The sequence below is a fragment of the Pan troglodytes genome, chromosome 14, assembly GCF_028858775.2.
Source record: "Pan troglodytes isolate AG18354 chromosome 14, NHGRI_mPanTro3-v2.0_pri, whole genome shotgun sequence".
Lineage (NCBI taxonomy): Eukaryota > Metazoa > Chordata > Mammalia > Primates > Hominidae > Pan > Pan troglodytes.
In genome coordinates this window covers 116,479,000-116,493,920 of record NC_072412.2, presented here as the reverse complement: position 1 = coordinate 116,493,920, position 14,921 = coordinate 116,479,000, and the positions used below count along the sequence as shown (strand labels likewise).

Below are 14,921 nucleotides of genomic sequence, written 5' to 3'. Positions count from 1 at the left end.
AATATAGGGGAGGTGTGCAGTTTTTCATCTTGCAGCATCTTATTTAGGGACCAAAAGGGGAGGCAGGTTTGCACGACCCAGTTCCCAGCTTGACTTTTCCCTTTGGCTTGAGTTTGGGGGCCCAAGATTTATTTTCCCTTCACAGGTGGGAGGATGGGTTGCAGGGAGGATGGGAGCCTGGGAGGCAGGGTTGCAGGACAAAACCTCTCTCTGGAAGAGAAAGGAGGGACTGTGAAAACAACCGAGGGAACAGGCAGCTTTCATTACCAGCAGCATGGGATCCTCGCCCAAGGCCGAGAAAACACAGGCGTGAAATGACAGCTATAGAGGCACACTCCGCAGGCTGCATGAAAAGGACAAAAACAGTAATATACACACCAGTAAGGAACGGCATTGGCATGCTCCGCCTCCTGTGGGCAGCCTGGGGATGAGGTCATTTTCCAAAACAGGGAGCTGGTCAGCATTCTCCATGCCCAGGGCAAGTTCCCCTTGATGGACAGCACCTAATGACCAGCGCTGAGTCAGTCTAGGAGCAGAAAGACTAGAAACCCTGGAGTAGGGGCCGCGTCAGCATGACTCACTCAAGCAACGGCAAATTCTCACAGCAACAACATGAAACGCCCTCCAGGGTGATGACTGTGGGAGCAAAACTGACCGGAACCTGGGCGGTGCATGCACTGTGCACCCTCCTGGTTAACAGCCCCACGGCCCGAGAGCTGTGCTTTACATGAATTTCTTCTGTTAAAGCAGCTCGTGTGGCTTCTGCACCCTGGTGGAGCCAACACACGTGCCTGTCATGGAGGTGAGGAGTGAGTGAGTTCCCACCAGTATTTGACGCTGACCTTCCGGAAACGTGGTGTCCCTTAGAGCCTGCAGCCTGCCCGAACAGAGCCACCCCCTGGTCGTGCTGTTGGAATTTCGGTGTTCCTGTCTTTCAGGCAACATCTGCCAAGCACAGTTTGTGTAAGGAAACCCATTCTGTCGTGTCTGCCGGGGCCCAGGCCGGCTGCTGTGCAGGAACCAGCTTTTGCGGCCCATGGAGCAACGACTCAGTCTGGGGCTCGGCTACTCTCCGGCCCGGGGTACTGGCATTTCCCTGGGGCCCATGGGGCGAGTGCCCCTATTTTTCCCATGAGGCCTCAGCCAAGAGGAGGTTCGGGAAGAAAGGAAAACACAGGTGAGCAGAGAGAAGGGCGGGCAGAGAGGTACCACGCCATTAGTGCTGACGGGGAGAGGCGGCTCCAGCCCGGCGCTGCTGTCCTTACGAGGCATGTTTCCTTTTTATTCGGAGAAAGAGAAGCAGAGGAACACGTCATGGAGACGGACCGAGTGGAAGGAGCCAGGGATGGTGACAAGCAGAAGGAAGTGTGATTTGTCCCCATCCAGGGAAGCTTTTGTTTCATGAGACTTACTTGCGCACGTCTGGTAGCTGCCCTGGACATTCATGGACTTTTGTTTTCAGATTTTGTGGTTCACGTGACACAAAGCATGAGGACATCACTGGGTGAGAGGGCCAGGTCACCCCACTGCCGAGGGGCACGCCCCAGCTGTGCACCGCTAGAGTGGGCTTGTCCAGTCCTCGGACACAGGGACAGGGTGTGCCCATCTCATGTAAGACGTGAATAATAGTAGAAATTTCTGTTACATGAGAACTCTCTGCATTATCCTCACCATTTTCTTGTAAGCGTAAAACATCTAAAACTTTTTTATGAGCACACTAATTCCTCACTTAAGGTCGTCATTAGGTTCTTGGAAATGGCAACTTTAAACAAAAGGACAGACAGCAGGTCCTCAAATAACATTCTTTCCTTCAACATCATTTCATCCTAAGGAGAAAAAAATGGATTTTGTTACATATCCTGGTTCATTTCCAAGAACCAGGTGGGCATAGAATTGACCGAAGGTGGAGGAGAGCAGATGTGCGGCTCCGTCCTGGCTGTGTGGCTCCGTCCTGTGGACCGATGCGGGTGGACAGTCAGGAACACTTTCAGGACAATGTGGGTGACCTGCCAATGGGACCTATTCCAGAGGTCTGAGAAGAAACCGTTGTTTAACCTAGAATCCTGCTAGGAATCAAACTAGCTTTGACAGGAAAAGGAAAAAGAATGAGGACTCTGAACAGGGACAGACTCAGAACAATTCTTACCCACTCATAGTTTAGGAAATAATCTTACAGCATGTGCTCCACCAGGGTCACCAACTGTCCCAATTTGCTTGGGACTGAAGGTTTGTTTGTTTTTGTTTGTTTCTTTGAGACAGAGCGTCTCTCTCTGTTACCCAGGCTAGAGTGCAATGGCGTGATTTTAGCTCACTACGACCTCCACTTTCCAGGTTCAAGCAATTCTCCTGTCTCAGCCTCCCTGAGTGGCAGGGATTACAGGCACCCACCACCATGCTGGCTAATTTTTCAATATTTAGTAGAGATGGGGTTTCACCATGTTGGCCAGGCTGGTCTCGAACTCCTGACCTCAAGTGATCCACTTGCCTCAGCTCCCAAAGTGCTGGGATTACAGGCATGAGCCACCGTGCCCAGCCTACCGAGGGGGTTTTATGGACATGGGACTTTTAATGCTAACACTAGGACAGTCTCTGTCAGACTGAGATGATGGTCACTCTTTGGCCAAACACCTCCACCACTGCCCCGCAACATCCATAATAGCAACAGTTTGAGTAAAGACACAAGTACCATTTGCAGTCCAAATACTTGAGTGTGTAAACGGGGCGTTGGGTGTGCACGGCGGTACCCAGAATCTCCAACTAGCTCCTCGTGAGCTGGGTGGGGCATGCAGGGAAGGAGGCAAAGCTTCCCGCATGTCTGGGGAGGCTGTGGGCTCCACCTCTGCAGACTTTGGTAGGAGACCAGTGTTCATGCAGTTGTAGTAATGCACGTGTAGCTGAGGGTTTCTTTGGGACTCAACTATGGACAAAGCACAGAACTCAGTTGTCTCTGTAGAAAAGGGTGGCCTGTCACCCGGTACCAGGTGAGGGGAGTGTGGCAGTGGCAAGAGCACCTGGTGGTGGCCGAGATGAGGCACGGAGGAGAGTCAGGGTACCGTGCCCTCATGGAGTGAGTGCGGAAGACAAAACAACAGACGCGGTTGTAATGACATTACTTTATTTGGGGTTAAATTAGGCTGCACATCACAGAAAATCCTCAAACCACAGGGAATGAAATGGAAGTTGTTTCTCTCTCGTAAAACAAGTCTGAAAGCTGCAGTGTCATCAGATCCACGGCCCTGCATCTCTGCCACACCCCACCATGCACCTCCAGTCCTCCCGGCCTGTGGCTTCCAGGGCTCCAGGAACTAGGGAGGGACAGACACTGGGATCTCCTGCCATGAAGCAGAGAGGGACGCTGGGGAAACACACGGGCACTCGCTGCCACAAGTGCCTCCTGGAAAAGCAAAACCCTATGCCATGGCTGCCTCCCTCCGGCAGCACCAGCACGAGTGAGCCAGATCCTCACCTTTGATCATCAAGGCTGAGAGGTAATATCTGAGGTCGACAGATCAAGAACTAGAGACAAAAGCAAACCAGGCTGGTGGTAAAGAGGAGGAACGACCGTAAGATGCCTCTGAAAAGTGGGACTGTGGGGAATCGCCTCTTGGTTTCTGGTTGCACATGTGAATTTGTTGAAAACTGAATATATTAAGATGTGAGCTTAGGAGTTGGCAGCCTGTGGCATGGGGAGGTGTGGGAAGTGGACAGTCTCAGGCCAGGGTGGGCTGGAAAGTGGTGCCACCTCGAGAACAGTAGGTTAACAGCTACCCCCAGTGACGACATTCAAACCTTCATCCAGCATCCACTCCCAGGGGACATTTTCACAAAATATTCACGAGAGCACACAAAATATACAAAGGATGACGAGGGTTGAACATTGTTGTGACAAAACATGGGAAGCAACTTAAGTGCCATCCGTGGGAAACGGTGTAGTGGTGGAGCTGCGGGGCTGTGGGATGCTGTGGGCGGGTGAGAAATGGAGAGGCGCCTCCAAGCATCAGCGGGATAAAACGGCTCTATCTGCGTTTTCAAAGGAGAAAAAGAACAAGCCCCAAGCTGTGCATTTACACAGGGACATGAGTGCATCCATCTGTAATGCGTCTGTCACCCCACAACAGGAGGGGTTAGTTCTGCGTGGGGAGAGGGTGAAGAAGGGCTTTCGCCTGGTGCTAGACTGCCTGGGTTCAAATCCTGCTCCTACTTAGTGCTGTGCAATTTGGGCAAAATACCTAAACCTCTCTGTGCCTTCATTTCCACCTCTCTAAAGCGGGGTCTGTGACAATGCCCACTCCTCATTCATAAGATGGTGGTGAGGATTAAATGAGCTGATGCCCTCACAAGGTGTTTGTCCATCAGTGATAGGGTTTGGCTGTGTCCCCTGTGTCCCCACCCAAATCTCATCTTGAATTGTAATCCTCATAATCCCCAGGTGTCGAGGGAGGGATCCCGTGGGAGGTGATCGGATCATGGGGGTGGTTTCCCCCATGCTGTCCTCATGATAATGAGTGAGTCCTCATGAGATCTGATGGTTTTATAAGGCAGTTTCCCCGCTCTTACACGCTCTCTTTTGCCTGCCGCCATATAAGACATGGCTTTTCCCTTTCCACCACGATTGTAAGTTTCCTGAGGCCTCCCCAGTCATACAGAACTGTGAATCAATTTAACCTCTTTCCTTTATAAATTGCTCAGTCTGAGGTAGTTCTTTATAGCAGTATGAGAATGAACTAACACAGTAAATTGGTACTGCGGAGAGTAGAGTATTGCTATAAAGATACCCAAAATGTGGAAGCAACTATGGAACTGGGTAACAGAGAGAGATTGGAAGAGTTTGGAGGGCTCAGAAAAAAGACAGGAAGATGTGGGGAAGTTTGGAACATCCTAGAGACTTGTTGAATGGTTTTGACCAAAATGCTGATAGTGATGTGGACAATGAAGTCCAGGCTGCGGTGGTCTCAGATGGAGATGAGGAACTTCTTGGGAACTGGAGTAAAGGTCACTCTTGCTACGCTTTAGCAGAGACTGGTGGCATTTTGCCCCTGCCCTGAGATCTGTGGAACTTTGAACGTGAGAGAGATAACCTGAAATTGGAACACATGTTTACGAAGAAGCAGAGCATTAACATTTGGAAAATTTGCAGCCTGACAATATGATAGAAAAGAAAAACCCATTTTCTGGGGAGAAATTCAAGCTGGCTGCAGAAGTTTGCATAAGTAATGAGGAGCCAAAGGTTAATCACCAAGATAATGGGGAAAATGTCTCCGGGGCATGTCAGAGGACTTTGCAGCAGCCCCTCTTATCACAGGCCTAGGAGGGAAAAATGGTTTCATGGGCCAAGTCTAGGGCCCCACTGCTCTGTGCAGCCTCTGGACTGGATGCCTTCTGTCCTAGCTGCTGCCACTCCAACTCCAGTCATGGCTAAAAGGGGCCACATACAGCTCAGGCTGCTGCTTCAGCGGGTGCAAGCCGGAAGCCTGCACAGAATTCAAGAATCGAGGTTTGGGAACCTCTGCCTAGATGTCAGAGGAAGTATAGAAACAGCTGGATGTCTAGGCAAAAGTTTGCTGCAAGGGTGGAACCCTCATGGAGAACGTTAGGGCAGTGAGGAAGGGAAATATGGGGCTGTAGCCCCCATAACAGAGTACCCACCGGGTCACTGCCTAGTGCAGCTGTAAGAAGAGGGCCACCATCCTCCAGATCCCAGAATGGTAGTCCCACTGACAGCTTGCACTGTGGCCTGGAAAAGCTGCAGACACTCAATGCCAGCCCACGAAAGCAGCCAGGAGGGGGGCTGTACCTTACAAAGCCACAGGAGCAGAGCTGCCCAAGACCATGGGAACCCACCTCTTTCATAAGCATGACCTAGATGTGAGACATGGAGTCAAAGGAGATCATTTGGGAGCTTTAAGATTTAATGATTGCCTCACTGGATTTTGGACTTACATGGGGCCTATAGCCCCTTTGTTTTGGCCAATTTCTCCCATTTGAAATGGAATCATTTACCTAATGCCTGTACCCCCATTGTATCTTGGAAGTAACTAATTTGGTTTTGATTTTACAGGCTTATAGGTGGAAGGGACTTGCCTTGTCTCAGATGAGATTTTGGACTTGGACTTTTGAGTTAAGACTTTGGGGGACAGTTGGAAGGGCATTATTGTGTTTTGAAATGGGAGGACATGAGATTGGGGAGGGGCCAGGGGCAGAATGATAATGGTTTGGCTGTTGCTCCACCCAAATCTCATCTTGAATTGTAATCCCCATAATCCCCATATATCGAGGGAGGGACATGTTGGGAGGTGACTGGATCTTAGGGGTGGTTTCCCCCAGTTGTTCTCATAGTAATGAGTTCTCACAAGATCTGATGGTTTTATAAGGCAGTTTTCCCTGCTCTTGCTGGCTCTGTCTTGCCTGCCGCCCTGTAAGACGTGCCTCTTCCCCTTCTGCCATAATGGTAAGTTCCTTGAGGCCTCCCCAGCCATGCAGAGCCATGAGTCAATTAAACCTCTTTTCTTTATAAATTACCCAGTCTCGGGTAGTATCTTTACAGCAGTGAGAGAACAGACTAATACAATCAGCTTCTATGTTGTTGGCAGTTTTACCATGAGCATGGATTCCTATATTCCTTCTGAAATTTTCTTTAAAAGCGTAAGCTTATATAGAAAGTATATTCGACACTCACAATCCTTCCCAGCCATAAAAGACAGTGGGGTGTGAGTGTGTGGGATGGGATGCAGCAATGGCAGCCCAGTAACAACAGCAGTGTGTGCCGGGAACAGCTCAGCAGCAGGGCAGGTCAGGGCTAACCCAGTTAACTCAATGCCGGCTCCCTACACCAAGTGATTTGGTTTGCAAATAAATATTATTTGTTTCTGTTTTAATGTGTAAACAGAGCACCTGAATTACCCAGTAATGTAACTCTGAAAATTGCTAAATTTCTACCTGACTTTATGCTTGGGAGAAACAGTCTGGGAGCTGAGGACCACCCCACAGGGGTCGCAGCAGAAGGAAGAGCAGGCACGGACCTCGTAGGGCCCCACCGAACAATGGGGCTCTGGCCACAGCACTGCCCAGTGACAAAAGTAGGAGAGAGGTTTTGACAAGCATTGCTCAGAGTGTTATTGGATCCTGATGCTTTCTATCAAAGATGAACTTTGTCAAAAGTATTTTATCTTCCTATCATTATATGGAGTACTCCACATTAAAGAAAAAAGCCAGGTATGTGATACTCCCGCTGCTATGGCCACCTGGAGAGGAGAGGCCGCTCACCAGGCCTGCGTGTGTGAAGGGTGACCTCAGGTCACAGCAGGAAATGAGAGTGGGCCTGTGGGGTTAGACTGGATCTGGAGGCACAGGCATGAGCTCAGGGTTTCCAATACATAAAAATAGGCATAATAATGAATGTAAATGTGCAGACACAAACATTCACACACACGATGGAGCACATGGAGATGTGCCTTCCAGAACATTCCTTCCGGAGGCACAGACCTTGACCCTGACTCAGAGCAAATACCAGAGAAACCCAAGCTGCGACCTTGACCCAGGAACTGGGGGCCTGTGCCAGGATCAGAAAGGTTAAAAGCGCCTGGGGAGCGTCCCAGCGGCAGGAGACCGAAGAGACCTGACCATGGTGCTCCCTGACTTCTGAACCAGGTTCTTTCTTTCATTTTTATTTTTATTAACTTTTATTTTAGGTTCAGGGGTGCATGTGCAGGTTTGTTACATAGGTAAACTCATGTCGCAGGGGTTTGTTGTACATGTTATTTCATCACCCAGGTATTAAGCGCAGTACCCAATAGTTCTCTTTTCTGCTTCTCTCCCTCCTCCTACCCTCCTTCCTCAACTAGACCGCAGTGCCTGTTCTTCCCTTCTTTGTGTTCATGAGTTCTCATCGTTTACCTCCCACTTATAAGTGAGAACTTGTGGTATTTGGTTTTCTGTTCCTGTGTTCATTTGCCAAGGATAATGGCCTGCAGCTCCATCCGTGTTCCCACAAAAGACAGGATCTCGTTCTTTTTTATGGCTGCAATAATGTCCTTTACAGTAAACCGGATTCTTCACTGTAGGGGACATTATTGTGACACCCGGAGACATGTGAATAAAGCCTGAGGGTAGGTGGGATGGTGGTCAGCACAGCTGTCATGCATGGTGGCCGGGGGTGACCACGGAGGAGTGTGTCCTTGTTTCTCAGAATCACACACCAAAGTTTTGCAGCAAGATAGGGCAGGAACTTCAGATAGTTTGGAATAGAAAAATGTGTAAAGCCAGATCAAAGTAAATAAACCAGAAGCCGACCAATGAAAAGGGGAAATTTATATATAGTGTTATCAGAAATCAGTAGAGAAAGGATTAAATATGATTTAGCATTGGGGGAAATAAGTTTTAAATCACCACCTCACACCATGCTCCAAGGTATATTCCACATGGAATAAAAAAATGAATGTCACAAGCTACACCAATGGCTAATGTCCTTCCACATATAGAGAATACTTTAAAAGTGAATCAGAAAGCCTATCAAATCCCAATGGCATTTTCGCAGAAATAGAAAAATCCATCCTAAAATTCATATGAAATCTCAAGGGGCATTGAATTGCCAAAACAATCTTGAGGAAGAACAAAGTTGGGGGCCTCACACTTTCGGACTTCAAAACACTATGAAGCTAAAGTAATTTTTAAAATATGGTATTGGCATAAAGATATGCCTATAGATTAATGGAATAAAATACACAGCCCAGAAATAAACCCTTGCATATATGGACAAATGATTTTCAACAAGGGTGCCAAGATCATTCAATGAGGGAAAAGACAGTCTTGCCATCAGGTGATGTTGAGAAAATTGGACATTCAAGTGCAAAAGAATGAAGTTGGACCCTTACCTTCCACCACATATAAATATTACTTAATATTAATTACCATATATGGATACACTTAATTATAGTTTTAGCTCTTATTAAGTATTATTTTGTAAGATTTAGCTCTTACTAAATGTAAGACTAAAACTATAAAACGCTTAGAAGAAAACACATGGCAACACCTTCATGACATTGCAGTTGGCAGTAATTTATTGGATAAGACACTGAAAGCACAGGCAACAGAGGAAATAAGACATAAATTTGATCACATCAAAATTTAAGCCTGTGCAACAAAGGACACAGCCATCAAACGCAACCCATGGGATGCAAGAAAATATGTGCGAATCAGATACCTGATAAAGGGTTGATATCCAGAATATGTAAAGAATTCCCACAACTCAACAACAACAAAACATTTTTAAATGGGCAAAGGAATTAAATAGACATTTCTTCAAGGAAGATCTACAAATGGCCAAGAAGCACATGAAAAGATGCTCAACATCACTAATCATTAGGGAAATGCAAATCAAAACCACAGTGAGACACCATCTCACACCCACTAGGATGCCCACGATAAAAGATGATTCGAGTTGAAGGACATGGATATTTTCTCTCACCACAGTGAATTAAACTAGAAATAAGTAATAAAAAGACACTCGGAAAATCCTCACGTATAGCAAGTAACATATACACATCTAAACAACCCATGAGCCACAGAAGATACCATGGTGGAAACTTAAAAGTATTTTGAACTAAATGATAATAAAAGTACTACATTTCAGTAGCTTTCAGGTTATAGCTAAAGCCTTGCATGAAGAGAAGTATGAATTTAGAAACATATTATAGGGGAAAAAAGCCAAAATAAGCTGAGTATGCATTTTAAGAAGTTAGAAAAACAGCATTTTAAACCCAAAGAAACTATAAAAATAAAAGAAGAAATTAATGAAATAGGAAATAAATGTATAATAGAGAAGATCAATTAAAACCATTACTTGGTTCTTTGAAATAACTAAAAAAATTAAACATCCATTGGTGAGACTGATCAAAGAAAAGAGGGAAGATATAAAAATTTCAAGACTGTAAAAGGTCATATAGAATCTTCCTTATTAAAGTGATAAGAGGATATTATAAGCAACTTTTTAATCAATAAACTTGAAATTTTAGATAAAATAGACAAATTCCTTTAAGAAGTGCAAATTTTCAAAATATACACAAGAAAGAAATCTGTATAGTCCTAATTCTAAATTTATTGTCTGAAGGTACAATTTAAAATCTTCCCACAAAGAAATCTTTAATCCCAAATGAATTCGCCTGTAAATTCTTATAAACATCTAACAATGAAATGGCAGTCAAACACAAATTCTTACAGAGAATAAGTAAAGAAGGAGCACTGCATATTTATTTTATGACACCAAAACAGCATTGATGCCAAAACCTGACATTTCAGGAGAGGAAAACTGCAAGCCAACTGTGTTAGGCCGGTTTTGCATCACTATAAAGAAATACCTAAGACTGGGTAATTTGTAGAGAAAAGAGGTTTAACTGGCTCCTGGTTCTGCGGGCTGTAAGGAAGCTTGGCTCCAGCATCTGCTCAGCTTCTGGGAGGCCTCAGGGAGCTTTCGCTCATGGCGGAAGGTGAAGCGGGAGCAGGTACGTCACCCATTGAGAGCAGGAGCAAGAAAGAGAGGGAGATGGAAGGTGCCACACACTTTTAAACAACCAGATCTCGGGCGAACTGATTCACTATCTTAAGGATGCACCAAGGGGATGATGCTAAACTACTCATGAGAAATCCACCCTGTGATCCAATCACCTCCCACCGAGCCCCACCTCTGATACTGGGATTACATCTCAACATGAGATTTGGCAGGACGAATATCCAAACCACATCACTAACCACTCACGAGCCTAGATGGAAACCATGAGCACGTCAGGTTTATTCCAGGAATACAAGATGGGTTAACGTTTGGAAATTAACCAGTATAATTCATCACGTTAACAAGAAAGAAAAAAAAAATCATCTGATTATCTTAATCTGTGCAGAAAAGTGTTTAATAAATACATATTTGTAATATAAGAAAATGGAACTTTCTTATCCAAATTAAGGGAAACAACAAAAACCTTACAGCAGGCATCACACTGAATATAGCAAAATGTTGATAGTGTTCTGAGATTAGGAACAAACAAGAACGCTCACTTACCCACATATGTTCACCTTTTACTGGAGGTTTTTCCTGGTGCAATAAGGTGAGGAAATAAAAAAGATTGGGTAGGAAAAAAAAATTCTATTAGTGGATGATATGATTTTGTATGTAGAAAGCTTAAAAGACTTCAAATATAATTAGAATTAATAAGTGAGTTTAAATCGTTTATGGGTGCAGGGTCAACATTTTTTTTTGAGATAGGGCCTCACTCTGTCCCCCAGGCTGGAGTGCAATGGCATGATCAGAGCTCACTGCAGCCTTGACCTCCGGGGCTCAAGCAATTCTCCTACCTCAGCCTCTGGAGTAGCTGGGACTACAGATGCACACCACAACGCCCAGCTATAGGGTCAACTTTTTTTTTTTTAGTTGTATTTCTATACACCAGTAACAAACAGAAACCTCAGTTTAATCAGGAACGCCAGTTTTAAAAACATCGACTATCAAATATATTTAACATAAGGTATGCAATAGTTCTGTGCAGAAGCAGCGTTATTGTGAGAAATAAATACTAAATAAATGGAGGAGATACTGAATTGAAAAGATGATGTCATAAAGAAGTTAATTCTCCCTGAATGATGCTCAGGTAGCTGAAATTGCAATGGAAATAAATATCAATGGATTTTTACAGGCAGTTGTGTGGGGAATGATCTCCATGCAAGCATGCTCTCAAGGTCACTCTCAGATAGGTAATCCCAGAGGCCACAAAACACAGAGCCTCAGAGCAAATGAAGACAAATGAACCCTTCGCTTTATTACTCCCATTTAAAGCATGTAGTGAGAAGAAGGGGATGCTCTGGGCTCAGCACAAGCAGCATGCGGGCAGGGGATACAGAGGCCCCACCTGGAGTCTCTGCTGCCTCAACCAGACAGTCCCCTGACTGCCTGGGTGTGAGTCCAGGGCTTGAGGTTGGTCCTGGCTTGATGAAAACACTTGCTCTTGGACAGCACAGATCCAACCTAGAGTAACTTATGGAACAAGTGACCCAGTTCCTTCAGCAAATAAATTGCTGAGGAAAATGAGTAAAATATAGGGGTGAACTGATATTAAAAGAGCCTTAGGAGATGTGTCAGCCAACGGCAATGCAGGGAGCTTTTCTGGACCTCACTTCAAACAAACTTAAATCAAAGCATTTGTGAGACAAGTGGGGAAATTTGAACCCTAGATACTTAATGATATTAATAAATTATTGTTAATATTGATCTGTATTTTAGGTGTCCTTATCTTTCCATGATATGTACTGAAATACTTATAAATGGTGTTTGAAATTTTCGTAAAATTTTTTAACTTGAATTTTTAAAAAATAAGAGCTTTTGATCATCAAAATGCAATATTAAGAGAATAGAAGGGCAAGCCAGGAAATGGAAGAAACATATGTAACTGACAAGAAGAGTGCATCAGGAGTTTATATTACAATCTCATATGTCAATTAGAAAAAGACAAACAATCCATAATAAAATATGTAAGAGGCTTGAACAGGCACTTCACAAAAAATGAACAAATAAATAGAAGTATCCAGTTGGCCAATAATCATATTGATGGATGATCCATTTCATCATTAAGTAGTGAGAGAAATGCAGATTAAACCACACCGACGTATCACTTTACACCCACCAGAGCAGCTAAAATTAAAAACACTGACATTATCAAACGCTGATAAGGATATAGCAATGGGAACTCTAATACACCCTTGGTCAGAGTGTAAGTTGTAAAGCCATTTTGGGAAACAGTTGAACATTATTTCCTAACATTTAACATACACTTCCCTGTGACCTAGCAATTCTCCTCCTAAACATTTATTTAACAGAGAAATATGCAGATCTGCAACCACAGACATGTCCAAGAACGTTCATAGTTCCATTAGTCCCAACACCCTAAAACTGGAAACAGCCCCAATGTCCATCAAAAGTAAAATGAATAGAGAAATTGTAGCATGTGCATACAATGGAATACGGAACTATAATGGAGTTATCTTTTAAGAAAAATGGAAGAAGTCCAACCTAACCCAGTAATAAATATAGTCTTATAAGCATAAGGTTAAGCAAAAGAAACTTAACACAAAATAATTTATGCAGTTCCATTTTCATAAAGACAAGTACAGGAAAGGTCAGGATATGCTGTAGTGTTCCCCCAACATAGGCTAAATGTCATCTGCCTTTTCAATGGTTTCTTAGGTTTCACAGGCTCCATTTCTTCACCATCTGATCTCTTCCCCCTGCACAAGCACCCCATGTATCTGACCTCCTCACAGAAAACACCATTTCCTGAGTGTGGTCTGACCAGAGAAAAGCATGTGGTGACAGAAAAAAGCAGGCTTTCACACTGCTGATAACGACCTACCTGAGACTGGGCAATTTACAAAAGGAAGAGTTTTAACTGGACTTACAGTTCCATGTGGCTGGGGAAGCCTTACAATCACGGTGGAAGGCAAGGAGGAGCAAGTCACATCTTACATGGATGGCAGCAGGCAAAGAGCCAGAACTTGTGCAAGGAAACTCCGCCTTATAAAGCCATCATATCTCATGAGACTCATTCACTATCATGAGAACAGCACAGGAAAGACCTGCCCCCATGATTCAATTACTTCCCACCAGGTCCCTCCCACATGTGGGAATTCAAGATGAGATTTGGGTGGGGACACAGCCAAACCATATCATGGTGGCTTTAAAAGGTAGAGTTTAATTCTCCTCCTCTTGGATGGTGGTTGGACTTAATGACTCATGTCTAATGAATAGATGGTGACAGAAGAGAAACTGTGTGGCTTCCACTAGGAAGGCTAGGTTATTCAAAATTTTTTTAAAAAATAAACCTTCCACCTAGTTTTCTCTCTTTCTTGCCTTGCATACTCTGGAGAACCCAGCCACCATGTTGTAAGGGCACTCAAGCAGCCCTGGGAGAGGTCTACATGGAAAGTAATGGAAGCTTCCCACCAGAAGCCAATACCAACCCATCAGCCATGGAATATCCTCCAGCCCCCATCAAGCCCTCAAATGACTGCTCCTGGCTCTCATCTTGACTGCAATCTCACAAGACCCCCAAGCCAGAACAACTTAGGCAAGCTGCTACCAAATTCCCAAGTCACAGGAATCAGGAGAGCAAGTGTGCGCTTGTTGTTTGCATCTGCTAAGTTTTGGGGTAATTTGTTATCCAGCAGACTAATGCAGGTTTGGTCTGACCCAAGAGGGCAGAATGGCACCACACTGTACGGTGCTCTAAATGCTGAACATTGAATGGCTGTTTTGGAGTCTATTTTACTGCCTCTCTTGTCTCCAGTCAAGGTCCCTGTCACCCAAAAGCCAATGTCAACATAAACATATCTTGTATTATGAAGATGAGCTTGATGGACCCACCACAGCACTTTAAAATCATCCCCTTCAAATTGCGTGTGGTCCACTTTAGTCCATTATTCTTCTGTCAGCGCAACTTCTGACCAGGACCTAGTTATTGGCAGCCCTCACCAGGAAGTAGTGCTGCAGAGTGTAGACAGGCACCGTCCTACTCCAGAAGGCGGGCTGTGCAGGCATTCTGTCCATCATCTTTCCTTGAGCACTGCTGTACGAGATCGGTAGGCTCAAAGTCAAATTTGTTCTTGTTGTCACTTCTAAAGTGCATTCATCACAACGGGCAATCTATTCCCTGTGAAACCTCCCAAAATTCACACTTCACCATTCATTCCACAGCCAAGTGCAACGACTCTTGGAACAAAGAGGGCAGGGAGAGCCAGGGAGGCCCAGTGCCTTTCATCCCATCTCTCCCCACAACGTGCTGGGCACACACACCAGACCGAACATTTGTGGGTGATGAACACCAAACGAAAACCTGAGCTCTCCGCATAAAAGGCAGTGGCCCTAATACCTGGCCCTAATACCTGGC

The 14,921-nt window shown here is 45.0% G+C and overlaps 1 long non-coding RNA gene and 1 pseudogene across 1 annotated transcript in view; one reads left to right on the top strand and one right to left on the bottom strand.

The window, feature by feature from the left end:
- The window catches only part of LOC104001926 (uncharacterized), a 56,641-nt gene that overhangs the window by 7,806 nt on the left and 33,914 nt on the right, over positions 1-14,921 (bottom strand). The gene's annotated exons all lie outside the window — the stretch shown is intronic.
- LOC129136874 (putative uncharacterized protein encoded by LINC00346) lies at positions 891-1,701 on the top strand (annotated as a pseudogene).